Below are 16,477 nucleotides of genomic sequence, written 5' to 3' on the forward strand. Positions count from 1 at the left end.
TAATGTATTACAGGGGTTTGGCTAGTCTGCAAAAGGAGGTGCTCTAGTACGTATTTTTTATATCTCTGTATAGCGTAACACACTTTCACATTGACCCAAGAACACACCAAACTCCTCAGTAAACGATTTTTTCCCTGCGATTATGGCTTTCTCCTTCACAGTCCTCCTCCCACTCCCTTCAGGTGTTCAAGGGACCAGACCCTGCTGCTGCTGCTGCTGCATAAAGCTCTTCAGCTGAAGTCTTTGACACCATGCCAAGGGACCACAACTGAGTATCAGTGCCACCATTTGGTTTTTTTTCTGATTAACTGTCCAAGTTCTTCTCCCTATAGTCCCTTACATAGCTCCTGGGAAGCTAAGAGTCCTGTTTTTGTGTGCAAGCCAGGCAAGCAGAAACATGGCCAGGACTGCCCCACTCCAGTGGCTGGTAGACTGCTACCACAGTAGTAGGCTCCACTGGAAACAAATCATGCCACTTTGTAATGACAGTGCTCTTAAACGGAGCATTAGAAGGTGACAAAGCAACTTTGCAAGTCCTTTAGAAGACAAGAAGCTCCTTTTCACATTTTTCCCACTCCCATATAAAATGCCAAACACATTTCTTGCTCCTCTAGTGTTGGGATCTGCACAACCTGAAAGCAAGGCTAGATGCAGATGGGGCAGCTTTGCTGCCACATGCCTGCAGCCCTGTGGCTTGGTCAGGGGCACCAACAGCTGCTCAGGGACATCTGGCTCTGTGGTCTCCTTCCCCACCTCCAGCCCCCATTGGTTTGTGCCACTTCTGACATTCTTTTGATATTTATGGCACAAGCTAATGATCAGGTCCTGATTAGCCCAAGCATCACACTTTTTCAAATCTTGACTGTGTTCTTCAGAAGACTGAATTTAACCTGGTGCTCACAAGTACACGTACTGTCTGCTTATTTTCTGGAGCTGTATTTTAGTTTGTTCCCTCTGTGTTCCAGCTCCAAAAGCTGTAGAAACACGTTTTCCCTCCTCATCAGGATGAGTTCACACGTTTGTTCGGGAATTGATTCAGTGACATGTAGGAGTTAATTCCCCACAGTCCCATATCAGGTCTACGTACCTGCACACCAGTTCCTCATGAGCAATTTGAAGTGACACAGAATCACTCTGTGGTACATTCAGCTGGGGATGTTGCAAAATGAACACATAATTTAGCAGCTCTTCCTGAAGTGCCACAGCTTTTTTTTCAAAATCAGAATACAAGTTTTGCTGTCACTCAACAAAGTATGAGCTGGTGCCTGCCCTGCTGAGGACAGCAGGTTAGTGGTTTCCAGGCCAAGTGAAGGTTGCGGCCCAGAGGCAGCCCCTGCTGATCAGTGTAGAAGCTCCAAGCAGAACATTACTGCTTATTTCTCGAGTAGTGAGCTGAATCAAGCATGCAACAAATTTTGTATGGTCAGCTGTGCAACCTCAGAGTGAGTATTTAACCTGGGGTAAAAAGAACACAGAAGATAATGTGTGTGTGTGTGTATGTTTGAACTGATACACATGGTTTTCTAGAGACAGAGGAAGAATGTTTATTGTTTGGGTTAAGGAAATTCCGTAATTTTGGTGTGCCATTCTGAAAATAAAAAATGATTAGTACAGGAATTCTTTAACTGCTTACCCATGACACTTAAGCATACTTTTTCCCCTGCTTAGCCATGAGTAGATATTTGGTCTAGGCTGGCTATCCTCTTCTCTCCAGTTCATACATCTGGACCAGTCCAGTCAAGAGTATGCTGTGAAAACAATAACATTTTAAAATTAGACTCATCACTAAGAACATATAATTCATCTCATGATGAAAAATGGTTTCAGATAATTTAGTAAGTGGCATCTGTGTCATTGCCAGGTGCAAGTGGATCTCATCCGTCTCCCAGTTGGGGACTTTCCTTTCAAATGATACTGCCATTGAAATGGTTGAGACCTAACTCCAGATATCTTAACTTTCTGTGTTCTGCTTATTTTAATGCTGGCTGGTTTTTCTGAATTCCCTACTCTCCTTATTAATTACACATTGAAAAGATAACAAAATATTATGAAGCACTGCCACATCTGTGGAATCCAACATATTGGATTTTTTGCCTGGAGTGTCAAGCAAGATTAATTATTCTGATAACAGCGGGATTAATCCATTCATCACATACAGTAAAAAGACACTGTTAAACATTCAGACCAAGTTATTCTTGGTCTTGAGAGGCACAAATGGCAGAACTAGCATCTAGAGGACATTTGTGCCTTTAAAAAGCCCCATTCCCCTGTTACCTTCTTTTTCTTGCACCAAATTCTTGCTGCAGGGCTGGCTGTTACCATGGGGGCACGAGGCAGCCCTGTGGAGGGTTGTGTAGGTATGAATGTTCGGCAGAGCCCTTGAATTTCAGGTAGACAGTATAATTACTCTGCCATTCAACACGCACACACAAAAAAAAAAAAAAACAAACCAAAAAAAAAAGCAATTTTGTTTTTCTCTGATTGCCTTAGTTCCTGCTTTCCTACAGTGAGATTGTCAAGAACAGTTACATGGTTTTTGAAAGCTAATTTGAGGTCAGACAGTGAGTCAAAATCAATTCTTGATTTTTGTCAACTGTGAGCTGCAGCAGAAGAGTCTGATGTGGGAAGAGGGTGAGCGGCCTTACTGGCGTGCTGCCCTTGCTGGTGATTCCAGCTGTCAGCATCTTCTGGACCAGCCTCCAAGTTTCTGCACTTCCTCGGAACTGATAAAACTCAGGGGCGGGATTTTTTCCGCTTAAACCCCTCGTGTTCCAAAATTTCTTTTATTTTGGTGTAGGGAAAGGAAAAGAAAGTTAGATCTCTGGAATGTGCCCTCATTAAAAGGAGATTGGTAAATGGCTGGCTATGTGGCCGGAGCCCATCTCAGCTCATGCATTTGTAAGTGAAACACCTCAGCTTTCCAGAAGCCTCTAAATGGATTGCTTTCAGTCAGAGCAGTACGCAGACATTATAAAGCCTGCAATTACTTTTACTGTAGGGCCATAAAATATAGATCTGTTAAAGTCTGGGTGCAGAACACACGGGCGTCCTACAGTTCCGACCAGTGCAGATGAGAGTCTATTATGGATGATGAAAACAAGGTACTAGAAAATCCATTAGAGCTATTTGTTCCCACTTGCAATGATAGCCCCTGTAACCACATTAAATCAAAGCATCTCTGGGACTTCATTATGTATTTCTTATATCAATACCATATGCTGATATAAATAATACTGAAACAAAATCAGGGAGAAGAAATTACACTGCATTGTATGATTTAGGGATTTGCTATCAATTATTTAGCATTTATATCAGAGAAGCACTTAATGTTTTCCATTGGGGTGGGACCCTGTAGTGCTAGGGACCATGTACATATTGAGCGAATGAAAATCACTGGCCCAGAGTGCTTCAACCATTTAAATTGGGTTAAGGACATATGAGTGTAAAATGATAGAGTAAAAATGATTAAACTCCTCTCTTGATACTGTCGCTCTGGGATTGAAACTCATATCCAGTAAGAGAACGGTAAGAAGCGTTTGCTTTTGAACTCTAGGAAACAGCAAAAAAGAGACCAACAGAAACCTGCAGTGACTGTGCGTAACACAGCTCTTTCCCTGTGCTCTCCAAAGGCCCCTCCTTCTCATATGCCATCTACAAACAGAACAAGTCTGGCTGGTGTCTTTTCTGGAAATAACGAGGCTGGTCAAGACTAGTTTGCAAAGGAAGCAAGAACAGCGTGTTTTCATGGTAATAAATGAGACAAGATTGTCATCGTGCTTTAGACAAGAGTCTGGAGGGGCTGTTCTTCCTGATCCATCAGGAGGTTTGTGTTTGAGTTTGCAGGCTCCATGAGCTCAAAACATAAAAAGGAGATATGAATCAAACATGCCAGTAAAGTTCAGTGAAAGTAATATGAACCCAAAACAATGATTCCTCCCCTCGACCCCGCCAGCTCTGTTTGCAGTATGTAATTATCATGAGCTGGTTGGCAGTCCTGCAATAAGTAGGCACAACAGTATGAGTTAGGAATGTATCATCAATCTTAGCTTACAATTTCTTTGCTTTTGTTGGTTTATGCTAACCTTATCATACTTAAATAGTGGTATGCATCTTTGTGAAAAATGTTGAAAATGAAAAAGCCCACCTCAAAATAAACTGTAGCGGATCCCTCAATTTCTAGCATAAATACATAATTTGCATTTTAGACATCTAAGACTCATACAACCCCAGATTATAAGAACTATGACTTCTTGACCTGGATGAGCAGATATATTTGTGTTGTAAGTCATTGGTTCCAAAACAATTTTGAACAATAAATCTGAAACCCAAACTTGTAAAATGCTACATATACAGAGACTGCCTGTGTGGGTGCAGTTCAGATAACGAGGACAGAGACTCTAAGTAACTGAAGGATGTGAAAATCCAGTTTTTACTCAAGGTGGCTTTACAAATCTCAGCCTGCTTATTCAACATATTCACCTCCATGCATTTGTCCCTGTGAAACAGATGGGTCAGGGAAACAGGGTCCTGTCCTGAAGGATGATACTGCTGTAAGGAACACAGAATTTCAGTTTTCTTTTGGGATGCATGTAGGGGAGAATGCAGTTATGGTCTTCTGTGGACCTCAAATGGCGGAACACTCTGTCTTCCCCCAGGGTGAAAACCCTGGAGCCTTTCCCCAGGTTCTGGGCAGCTGGAGTTGATGCCATCCCAGCATGTCTGCCTGGGCAGAGGCAAAGTCTTAGCACAAGCAGCAGTGCTTGTTCCTGACCCAGGTCCACAGCCACGTGGGCTGGCTGGCCCCAAGACAGCCTGCAGCAACTGATCCTTGACCTTTCTTTGGGGCTGAGAGTCTGGATTTGTTGCATCATCTTCGAGGAGTGGACATGAGTACCTTAACCAAACAGAGCCTTTGGGCAGTTGCTGGTCTTATTTTCATCCTTAATCTGTCTAATCCTGGAGAGGGGCTAAATACGGTCTGTCCACATTACCAGCATATATATGAAAGGGGGGACCCTACAAGCATTATGTCAGTATTGCCCCTTTTTCTCTTCCCCTTCACTGTGGATTGCTACCAGAAAGGTGTATTTATCAATTATTTATAGATTAAATAAACACACAGACTCCTTGCTCCCACCAACCTGTGACTGGGCTCTTTGAACCACTTGTCTGACTGACATACAGCAGAGCCAAAAGGCTGGAGAGCTTCCTGGCCTCACACTGTTGGCATGATCCAACCAATGTCCATGTCTCAAGTATCCCTGAGAAGAAAACTTTTGAGACTTAGCTGAAACCCCTGAGAACATCCTTGTGCATGGCTTCTGAGCACATCAGAGTTACAGCTTTGATGTGTATAAGTATGTTTGTGTACATATGTATGTATATAAAAATATTAACAAAAAGTTAAAAGTCCCATTCAACTTCCATTGCTGGCAAGGAGAGTACTTACACTGGGTTTAATGGGAGAGTAGAATCAAGCCCCAGCTCAGGAAAGTACTTCAATCTGAGCTTTGAGGAGGTGACTTGTCACAGAGACTTCAATTAGGCACATCAGCAAAAGCTTTGCTGACTAAGGACTTCCATAGCTCAGCTGGTGTGGAGGGCAGCATCCAAGCTGGATGCTATAGGATGTTGACCTCTCTTGAGAGCCCCGTGCAGCAGCCAACCATCTGCAAAACTTGCAGAGTAATCATAATAATTCCCTTGGCAGCCTCTTTCAGAGAGGAAAGGGAAAAGAAAGAGCAGAAAAAAAGGAAATTCATTTTAGTTAGCACTGAAATACTCCTGTGATTATTGCCTTCACGTTTTGTAGTTTGGGGCTATATATTAGAACATTTCTACTCTCAACGCCAAATGTAGTAACAAGGTCCTTGGGGCTAATGGTGGTGAGAGGGGGAAAAGAAAACCCAAGATGCTGGTTTTGTATTCTCCCCTATCAACAGAGGTAAATCTTGATCCTTAGGAGAAGTGTGTTTTAGGGGTAGTTAGCGTTATGTACCAGTTGCCACAAATAGCTTTCATCTCTTGTTGTAGGGCTGGCCAGCCTCCGTGACCCCACAAGCAATACACCAAAATCTTCACACGCCTGGCAGCCTGCTACCCGGGATGGGTGTGAATCCCTCAGCTGGGGAAGGTGCCTGCCTTCTTCCCAGTTAGGTTTTCTTCGTGGTTCATTTCTATGGGGAAAGCGGAAGGGAAAGAGAGTTATGGGGGTTTTCTTTGCTTCCCGAAGCCCCGGTATACGCGGCACACGGCTACCGCTGCCCGGCACAGGGCTACCGCTGTCTGACACGGCTACCGCTGCCCGGCACACGGCTACCGCTGTGGCTACCGCTGCGCTCGCCCCTGCGGGGCCGCGGGTGCTGCCGCTGCCGCCCGGTAGCGGCCGCCGGGTAACGAGCACCGTCATCAGGCCACAGCGGTGTCACACGGGGGGGCAGCTCACGCAAGGCAGCGCAGAGCGGGGGGCGGGGGTGCCCCCCCGGTGGGGCCGCGAGGCCGAGCCGAAGGCCGCGGCAGGGCTCGGCGGGGGCTGAGGGGGCGGGCGGCCCGGGGAGCCCCCTGGCGGTGCGGGCCCCACCCGGCCGGCGGCAGCGCCGCGGCCCGGCCCCTCGCCGCGGCCCGCCAGGCCCCCTGCGCGCCCCCCCGGCTCGGTTACTGTTAACGCCACCGAGGTGCGAACTGCGGTTCCGCCTGCCCGTGGCGGAACGTTCCTCCGAACAGACGGGGGAAGGCGCCGAACCCCGCTTCCCCGCTCAGCCCTCCCCGTACAGGGTCGGTTCTTTGCCAGAGACGCGCCCGGCGGGAGCTCCCGGTGCCGCGGGGCAGCCACCGCCGCACGGCCACGGCACGGCGGCACCGGGGGGCGCGGGGCGTTCTGCGGCAGGGCCGGCACCATCCGCAGCCTGCACGGCTGTACCCTGGGGTGGCCGCTGTGCCGGCCCGCTGCCTGTGCGGGGCTGCTGCGTGTGCGGGGCCGCTGCGTGTGCGGGGCTGCTGCGTGTGCGGGGCTGCTGCGTGTGCGGGGCCGCTGCATGTGCGGAGCCGCTGCCTGTGCGGGGCCGCTGCGTGTGCGGGGCCGCTGCCTGTGCGGAGCCGCTGCGTGTGCGGGGCTGCTGCGTGTGCGGGGCTGCTGCGTGTGCGGGGCCGCTGCGTGTGCGGGGCTGCTGCGTGTGCGGAGCTGCTGCCTGGGGCCGCTGCGTGTGCGGGGCCGCTGCGTGTGCGGGGCCGCTGCGTGTGCGGAGCCGCTGCGTGTGCGGGGCTGCTGCGTGTGCGGGGCTGCTGCCTGGGGCTGCTGCGTGTGCGGGGCTGCTGCCTGCCCGCCCCCCAGCCAGGCCCTGCCAGGGCTCTGTTCTCACCAAGGTGGGTCCTGCATCCCAGGTGGGGACATGGGGGCCGTGGTGGACACTTCAGGCACTGGCATACCTACCATGGCAGCCACAGGTCTGGTTTTCACCGTGCCGGGCTACCTGGGGTTTCCCAGAGCAGCAGTCAGCAGGATACAGCGCTGCAAGCAGGGATTCACCGGAGAGGTATAAATTGGCTGGAAAAATCCTAAACTCGTTTCTGAAAGAGCTCAGCTAAGGGATTTCTGTGCAGTGAAAAGCATCACTCTGCTTTTATTCTAAACACAGTTCGGAGTGCTCCTTTATTTTTCAGAATTGACTCATAAAGACTACAGGAGGGCACCAATTAGTGAAATAAACCTCTAATCCTCAGTGCAGTGCCTGCTATAGGACTGCTGTTTAACAGCCTTCTTACTAATCAATTCTCTTCAGCCAGCTACATGCCACAGATGCTATGTAAATAAATGCAAGTTTGAAAGTGTTCTTCACCGAGCGGTAAAGCTATGTTCCTTCTACTCCACCATAAAATCAGCATGCATGTTAACAGATACCTACTCCACCTTGGACAAATGACTTTTCTTGTTCATTTGATTGCTGCAGCTTGGGAAAAACAGAGGCAGAAAACAGCAATAAACTGCTTGTTCTTCTTGGGCAACATTTTAAAAATCTGATACCTCAGTGGCAACCAAGGCATAGAGCAAAGATGCATATTTTAGAGTCAAAATAATGTCCACAGTTTAGGTTGCTATTTTACTTCTGTTGCAGATTTTAGGCCAGATTGCCATCCTTCAACTTTCTGAATAAAAGGGCTGCTCCTCATAGCCTTCTTTGTATGTAACATTTATCCAGACAAGATTTTTTTTTTTCTTACAAGTTGATATATTAGTGAAATACATAAGTGTAATTTGAAATGAGCCTGTGTGCAGAATCCTGCCAAATACAAATGAAACCCATCTCCATCAAGGATGATGGCAAAATCCACACTATCTATAATGAAACTAGAATTTAACCCCTAGTATTTGGCATGTCAGTGAGCAACTCCTTTTAACTAACAAAACTTTTTTTCCTAAGCAGGGCCAAAGAAAGTTGGACAACAGTGTGTATTTGTCATTTCTCTTCTGTGCTGTCCTCAGGCAAAAGCAGTGATGCTCAGAAAGGGATAATCAAACACTTAATAGTTTCAGCACCACATCCCAGTATCTTTTAACAGAGAGATAGGTGTATTATCACCAGGAGAAAATGAAGACACGAGGAGATGAAATTACTTGCCCTGAATTATCCAGCAGAGCTTTAAAAAAAGCACAGGTCTTGCGTACTCATGGTGTTAAGCAGAGCACACATTTAAAACAAAGTAAATGAGATGATGCTGTGTCCTGCAAGTTTCACTGAGTTGCTCACATAACATTCTCAGTTTGTCTTCACATTGATGTTGGATAATAAATTTGAATAAAGAAGGTATCTTGTTTGAGTGTCTAGCATTTAAGAAGTTTCAAAAGCTCCAAAGTTCCATTATCTTGCCTGTGCAGGGAAATGAATCCTTTCCTTGTTTTTTTTGTTGGGTTTGTTTTGTTTTGTTTTGTTTGTTTGTTTCAGTGTGGGTTTTATTTATAATTTCTTATGATTGTGTGTTACATATCATGGGCGATTTCAAACAGTCATGCTTTTTACAGATAAATGATCTTAATTATACAAATTCCTTCTGTATAATGGGAACATATTAATCTAGCACTGTCTTATACATTAATAATAACTAATTTCCACATCTATTATTTATCAATATTTTAGCATGTAGCACCGGTGACGAGTTTTTCACTAATTAAAACAGTGAGTCAGCTGAGTTAAACTATACTGACAGATGAGATAGGACTGCTGAAACCTAAGGATTTAAAAAAACAGGAACACATCACAGTTTTCACTCTCTGAATGTCAAAAATTTAGGAGCCACTGCTCAATTCCTCCTGTGCATACATGTGCATAAAATCTACAGCATTTTATTAAGTATAGAGAATTGAACCTATTGATACACTGCACATGGAAGGCAATCCTGAAATCTTTATTTTATTTAATAGGCAGTTAAATTATTTCAGAATATGTTTTTAACAGGCAAGATTGCTTAAAGAGGAATCTTTCTGAATTCAGTAACAGAAAAAGGTGGTAGCTGACCCTGTAAATTCAGCCCATTACAAACTAGAGGACAGAAGACTGGTTATGTGAATGGAAGAGAACTCAGTAAGTCCTGGTGAAAATTCCATGATAGCAAAATACAGCAATTTCTCTGGAGAATATTTAAGAAGGGGTTATCTTTTAAAGTTCATTTCAATTTTATTTTTAGTACGAAAAGGCTCAGAAATTTGATTTTTGTTTTTCTTAACTTATCAAGACCCTACCCATTCAGAAAAACATTGGAGGCATTGTCTCTACCTTGCATTGGACTGAAAATATACCTGTTTAGTATAAAATAACTTTAAAATATGTAGCATATTTTCCTGCCAAAGATCTGTGTCTGCTGTTATTAGGGCTAGTGGTTTGTCAAAATAAATCATACAAGTTGTCATAGGGAAAGTGCAAGGCAAGCATCATGAGTGTGTAGAAAAAAACATGGATCATATTATTTAAATACAGATATACATTTTTAAGTACACATATTGAAAAATGAAGAACAATTTTGTTAACTATTTATGTTTTAATTCAGTGGCAGCAATAGTGCAGAACCATTATTGCTCCCTTTTTGTTTCTGCTGTCCCACCTGTGCAGAGGGAATCGAGCGTGTAGTGTGGTGGGGCTGAGGGGTTCTGACTGTGGTCCACAGACTCCTGAGCTCACAGATGACTTCTGCAGGAGCTGCCAGGGTGTGAGTTAGCCAGGCAAGCCCCTGGCCAGTGGGGTAAACCTCATCCCACCAGCCTTCAGCCCTCCAATGGAAAACTGTAGGGATCTGTGATGAGACAATCTGAAAATCATTGCTATTACAGATTTTCATAAAGGCCACCTTGTCCCTAGAGGAAGTAATGACTCTGGGCTCTCTTGATGATCACAGATGAGAAAGGGCATCCTCAGTCACTCATCCAGACAGGTCCATTTCCCTCCACTGATTAGAGGATCAACCCTGGTGGATGAACCTCCAGGACCTGAAATTCATCTCTGTGAATTTTTCCCCCTGTTAAGCCCCACTCCATCCAAAGGAGGTTGCCTCCATCACAGGTGTCACAGATTGGAGGGGGTGCCTTCACATTAAAAGTAGTTCTGTCAACCAGCACCTACCTTCCACTGAAAAGGAAGGTCCTGCTCCCTCTCCCCTGTCCCCTTTCTGCAGCTGCAGGTACCACCCTCCTTCCTCATATTGGCTTTGGCAATCATGTGGCCTTAGGGTGAGTCAGCTCAGTTGACAGGTTGAGATATCTAGCAGAAAACTGTTCTTTTATTTGCATATTTATTTATACACAGTGTTAGATTTCCACTGGGTCAATTATCTGAATTGATTTGCCCCAGGGCTATCTGACTGCTAGAGCCATCCCAAGGGGAACAGGGCAGAGGCGTGTGCCTGGGGGAGGAGAGAGGATGAGGAGCAGGATCTCCTCCCTCTTCCTTGGCAAGAGTCAGCGAGATGTGAAACCATAACCAGAAGATGAAGGCTCTGGCACCTTGATGCCCTTCCTGCCTGTTCCCTTGATGCAATCCTGTCCTGTCCTTGCACCAGCTTCGGGAGCTGCAGGAGCTGACTTTGCAGAAAGCTCAATGCTTTCTTGCAGTCCTTGTTTTCAGCTGCATTGGCAGGAATGCCTTACCCTACTTGCTGCATAGGCAGGCAGTGGCCCACCCACCCTGGTGGAAGGAAGCAAGCAGGGCAGGAGCAGGGGACCACAGCAGATAGACAGGACGCAGATGGGCTTGAGCTGCTTTGGAAGTGCCTCTGAGATATCCAGAGGAAATCGTGAGATCTAGCTGTGAAATCATATCTGTGAGAGCCCCCCTGGAAGTGTTCATGACATCTCTCTTCCCACATCATTCCACATCCACAACATTCTCCTCTGAAGAAACAAATGTCTCCTTATGACAAGAGCTGTGGATTGATTTTAAAACACATGAAGCCAGCTGAAAACAAAACGTATGTGACAGCTATCACAAAACTGCAGCATTAACAGTAATGGCAGCCTAGATGTTGAAACAGTGCTGAAAAAGTCAGGTGCACTGCGGTGGCAGTCGTCAAACCCTGACATGATGGGAGATATCTTTTCTGTACGTACATACACACAGGCATCCCAGAAGCCAGAACTGTCTTTCTGCATCTGGTTTATAAAAACTTACTTCTTATGCTACACATGCCAATTCAGTCTTTTCTTCTGTGTGATGAACAAATGTGAGCATTTGGGTTTAGTAAGCCACAGCTGTGAGATACCTCTGACAGGGAATCTGCAAAACCAAATCCCCTAGTCTGATGAATATTCTCAAAACTAAGCAAATTCAGGCTTCTGTACACTGGATATCACACAGGCTTTCAAAAGATGCAAGGGACTGGCAAAACAGAACAGTAATTAAAAAAACCCCAACAAACAAAACACTATAAAAGCAACGATGACAGTAACTAAGAGTACCTAAAAAAACAGAGTAACTATGCTTTTTGTAGCTGTTACAGGCCTGATTTATCACTGTATTACACCGATTTTATGCTGGTGTAAAACCAGTATGATAGAGCTGTGCTGAATATCACGAAGTATGTATCCCTTCAGTTCTGTTGCACACTCTCACAGGCATAAAACCAGCTAATGACTGAGCAAATCAAAGACAAACCTACTAAAAGTGAAATGGTAGAAATGTCAGGTGCAGGGAAAGACAATCATTACGCTTCTTGATCAGTGCAGTTTTACTGCAATGATCCGGCCTGAGGGGCAACAGAAATGTATTGAAAAGCTAATTTTCAGTAAGATAAAGGCCTCTTGCAAAGCAGCATTAGAATGTCTTTAATAAGTAATTAACCAGGCTGAAATTTTCTTAAATACTCTAGACTTAAATATAAACCTTATATATTTGACCATCTCTATCTTAGCACAACATTTAATGCTTGTAGCTCTTCAAACCCTCTGCTGTTATTATTGAGCTTGCTGTACAGTACTTTATTGGTTTTGGAGACCTTTTGACTCACAGTGACTTCCTCACAGAATGATATTCTATTCAAGAGAGACAAGCATGTGACCCTCTCTATAACAGCAGCACATTCTGAGTGGATGTTATGCCACATGTTGCAAAATTTATATTCTTCACAAGGCATATGTTTCATGTCATAAGAATTCATATTTCTTCTTTAAAATTACACACGAGGCTTTCTCAGGTGCAAAAGGCATTAGGAAGTGCACTTGTAAACACTCTGAGGTTCTGGAAATGCCAAGGAACCTCATTTCTAAGCGTGTTTATTTGAACAGAAACGTCAATATGCAGAGTGATTGCTAGGCTAGAACAATGCAGGAAAAGAACTTGTGAAAAGGGGGCCAGTATGACTGGAATTAACGTATTGTGAGAAAAGTACACCTTGCTTGGTACCAGGACGTTCAAATAATACAGTAAGAAATGGCTTTGTTTTATTGCATCTATGATCGGTTACTTTTAGCTATTTGAAATATTGCAAATGTATTCCTTATGCGACTGTTTCAAAGAAATATTTGGCTTGCATTCAGTCAGTAATAATCAGTGGCAATGTTACTTTTACAGTAAATGTACGTGAAGTTTATAAGCAACTGCACAGTGGGACATAAAGATATCTATTTGGCATTTCCAAGTTTTATGAGTTTTCATCAGAAGAAACTTCTGAGAAGCTTATTTACCCATGTAGATATCTATATACACTCATTTCCTGTAAGTGAAAGCAGATTTGTGTCATCTGTTACGTTTATTTTGATCACCTATAGATTGTTTGCCCTTTGATTGCTGCTAATGTTCTGCGGAGCCATTTGTTTTCCTGTAGTTAATGGTATTAAAGGAGAAGGTATTGCCTTCTTTTTAGGATTAATTCATTTTACAAGTGTTTTTGTTTAAAAGGGGAAAAAAACCCCAAACAAACAGATTGCCCATGCTCTTCATCTGTCTACTTTAGGAGTGTGGGCGAACATAGACACCTGGGACATGGACCTTATTACAGATTAAGGAAGAATATTTTTGTGAGGAGCCCTCTGTTAAATTATTGGCAACAAATTACTTGTCCCTCAGGACACACAGGCCTTGCATTTCTACTGGCAAAAACTGGAGGGAACATGGTATAACTTTATCTACTATTTATCCTGAAAAGTCTTAATAAAGGCTTAATTGTGAAGGGGTTTCCAAGTAATCATTTGTGGCTGGTGAACACATCCAGTGCAGGGAAAATAACTGTTCTGCTGCATATTTCAGAATCTTTGGGATTAGGAACATGGCCGGTGGAATTTATGAAAATAAGTGTAAATAAATATATCAGGATGTGATCATTGCTTCTCATAATTTCTCTTTCCCCTCCTTTTGCCTTATTCTCCCCCATTGTGCAGCCCCAGCTGTCTTCCTTTTGCAAAAGCAGGTGGGGTGGGAGCCGGTGCAGAGACCCACGGGCTGGCTGCTGGCTCTCCCGCAGTCGGGATGGGCTGGTCCCACCCAATGCACTCAGAAGGCTCCAGCCTTCCTGGAGAACTCTCCAACATGCCTTCTCCGAGGAAAGCAACAAAATGAAGGCTCAGGGTTTTGTTCTCAGCGTTACCCAAAAAGGGATGCTGTACCTGGTGTGGGCAAGGGCTTTGTCGCTCTACAGCGCTGTTCTGGCAATGGTTTTCCTGCCTTTGCTTTCTGTGGAGGACTTTGTTGACAATAGACTATTGCCCACCTGAAAAATGGAAGCAGCTTTGCCATTCATCTTTCCCACGGGAGTTTTTCAATGGCGTGCCGCAGCAGCATGAGAGAGCTTGAAGTGTCCACTGCTCTCACACCACAGAGGCAGAGAAAGGTACGTGGGCTTGAAGAACCTTTCAAGAGACTCTTGAACCTGAACTTGGTTGCTTCTGTGCCTGTTTTGAATGAAATAAAAGAGACTATTGGTCCTAAAAAAAACAGTATTGCAGCTAAGGGAACTTAAATCCTGAGCATATTTTGCTTCAAGACTATGCAGACTTTTCAGTTTGGTCACTGGTCTGCCTTCATATCCCAGCGCTGTTGTAGGAATCTAAATTAGGACTAACAAGGAACAAAATGGCTTCTGTTCCTAAGTAGATGCCCAAGTTATCTAAGTTTTAATTATCATTGAGAAAATTAATTACTAACATTTTTTCTTTTGTTTCAGACTAAAATTATCTTATTTTACACCTTTATGGTCATTGCTTGTTTTCATGGGCAGATTTTGTGCAGTCCCTCATACCGTGTTAAAAAAGAATCAAAAATTACTAGCACCATAATTAGGACTGAAACTAGGAACAGCTCTTCATAACTGCGGATATGGTAATTGTAATTTATGTTGGCTTTTTATGCCACCATGACTTTTATGAAAAGCAAACAATCAAAAACAGGTTGACAACCCTGTATACTTTCTTTTTGCTAAACCTGACCCTTCCCCTTCTGGTTTCTGTGAGCTGTGGCCACACTATGGGAAAGCTGTGGGCTGAGCATATCTGTCTATCAGGTGTTGCTGCACCTCTCCAGAATGTAACGTGAGCATGCACTGGAGCTCACCCTCCTTACCCCCTCCTCCCTCTGTGCCACATCCTCAAGCAGCATCCTGACACAAGAGGAGGACTGCATGTATACGGACATGAAGAGGTGCCTCTCCTTCACGTGGGGCTGAGCTCTTTGCTTTTATACCTCTTTGCCTCAGAAGGAGAGAAACCTGCAAAGCAAGTGAACGCAGCTTTTAAAATAACTGTTTTAAAGCAAGTCTGAGAAGTGCAAACAAGCTGGGCTGACTTTCACAGAAGAGAAAGGGAAGCGAGCCCTGGCCATATTTTCCTCCTGCTTTCTGCCTTCTCTTGTCCTGCCAAAGTGACATTGACTATTCCTGCTCCCGCCAGGCACTGCCAGCCTGGCTGCCTGCAGACCCCTGGTTTGAGGGGGAGAGGAGCCCTGTGCTCCTGCTCAGCAGCTCGCAAGGATGCAGTAACTGAGCTGGCAAAGTCAGAGGACCCAGTGGATGTGAACCCACAATGCTAAGAGCGCTACCGAGCTACAAGAACCTGACACAGAGATGTTTGGCCCCAAACCCTACTCCTAAGCATGTCTGCTGGGCAAGGATCTATTGCAACCTCTCTCATTTCAAGATATTGCAAAAGTACTTTAAACAATTAAAAAATATGACAGGTTGTTGTTTGGGTTTTTTTCAAAAATAAGTGTTTATATTTGAGGGGGTTGCAAGCTTGCCTTTTTAGAGGTAATTGTACAAAAACACAGATGTTTCATGTTTCAATCACTTGTCATGAACCTTGAGATCTAGTGCTGCACTCAGGCAGATCTTTAGGCTTAGAGGCTTGGGACCATCTGGTAGACCATCCATATGTTGTCACTCTGTCCTTTCAGTGATGACTCAAGACACTAAAAAATTCCCACTTTGATGATTTGTCTTTTATTCTTTTTACATCAATATTAACATACAAATAAAACCCAGAAAGTTATTATGTATATGAACATATCATTAATATCAGTGTTGAATGACTAAGTAAGATAAGAGTGCTTTTTCTCCTCCCCTGCATTTCCACGGAATAAGAAACTGGTAATATGCCTGAAAGCTCTCTTCTAAAATGTTACTTCACAATCACTGACTAGAAAGATCAGAACATTTCCTGAAATGTTGTGGTTTGCATAAGGTCACAGAAAAGATCAAATGGAAAAATTGCACCATATACCAGTTGACATATGTGAGTCTTTCGATCACTACATTTTCTATTTTGTCATTTTGAATATTTCCTGGCAAAAGGAAATTTATTTTATTATGTGTATATCTGTATTTATACACACACCCATATATAGGTAAGCGCAAAGATTTTGGTTGTTTCAAATGCAACTGCAAAAGTGAGGTTACTTCAGAGAATTAACAGCAATAAAACGATGTCATTTTTCTTTGAAAGACAAGAAAGCATGAATAAAGATTAGATTTAGGAAAAAAAAATAACCTGGAAAAACATACCACTACAGTA

At 44.2% G+C, this 16,477-nt stretch overlaps 1 long non-coding RNA gene across 1 annotated transcript in view; it reads left to right on the forward strand.

Moving 5' to 3' along the window:
* The window catches only part of LOC308059509, a 146,544-nt gene extending 132,563 nt beyond the window's left edge, over positions 1 to 13,981 (forward strand). Inside the window, exon 3 of the long non-coding RNA XR_013926276.1 lies at positions 13,856 to 13,981. This is a non-coding gene — a long non-coding RNA (uncharacterized lncRNA). The remainder of the gene's footprint in view (positions 1 to 13,855) is intronic.
* Positions 13,982 to 16,477: the final 2,496 nt, after the last annotated feature.

The sequence above is a fragment of the Falco punctatus genome (genome assembly GCF_963210335.1).
Source record: "Falco punctatus genome assembly, chromosome: 2".
NCBI classification, from domain to species: Eukaryota; Metazoa; Chordata; class Aves; order Falconiformes; family Falconidae; genus Falco; species Falco punctatus.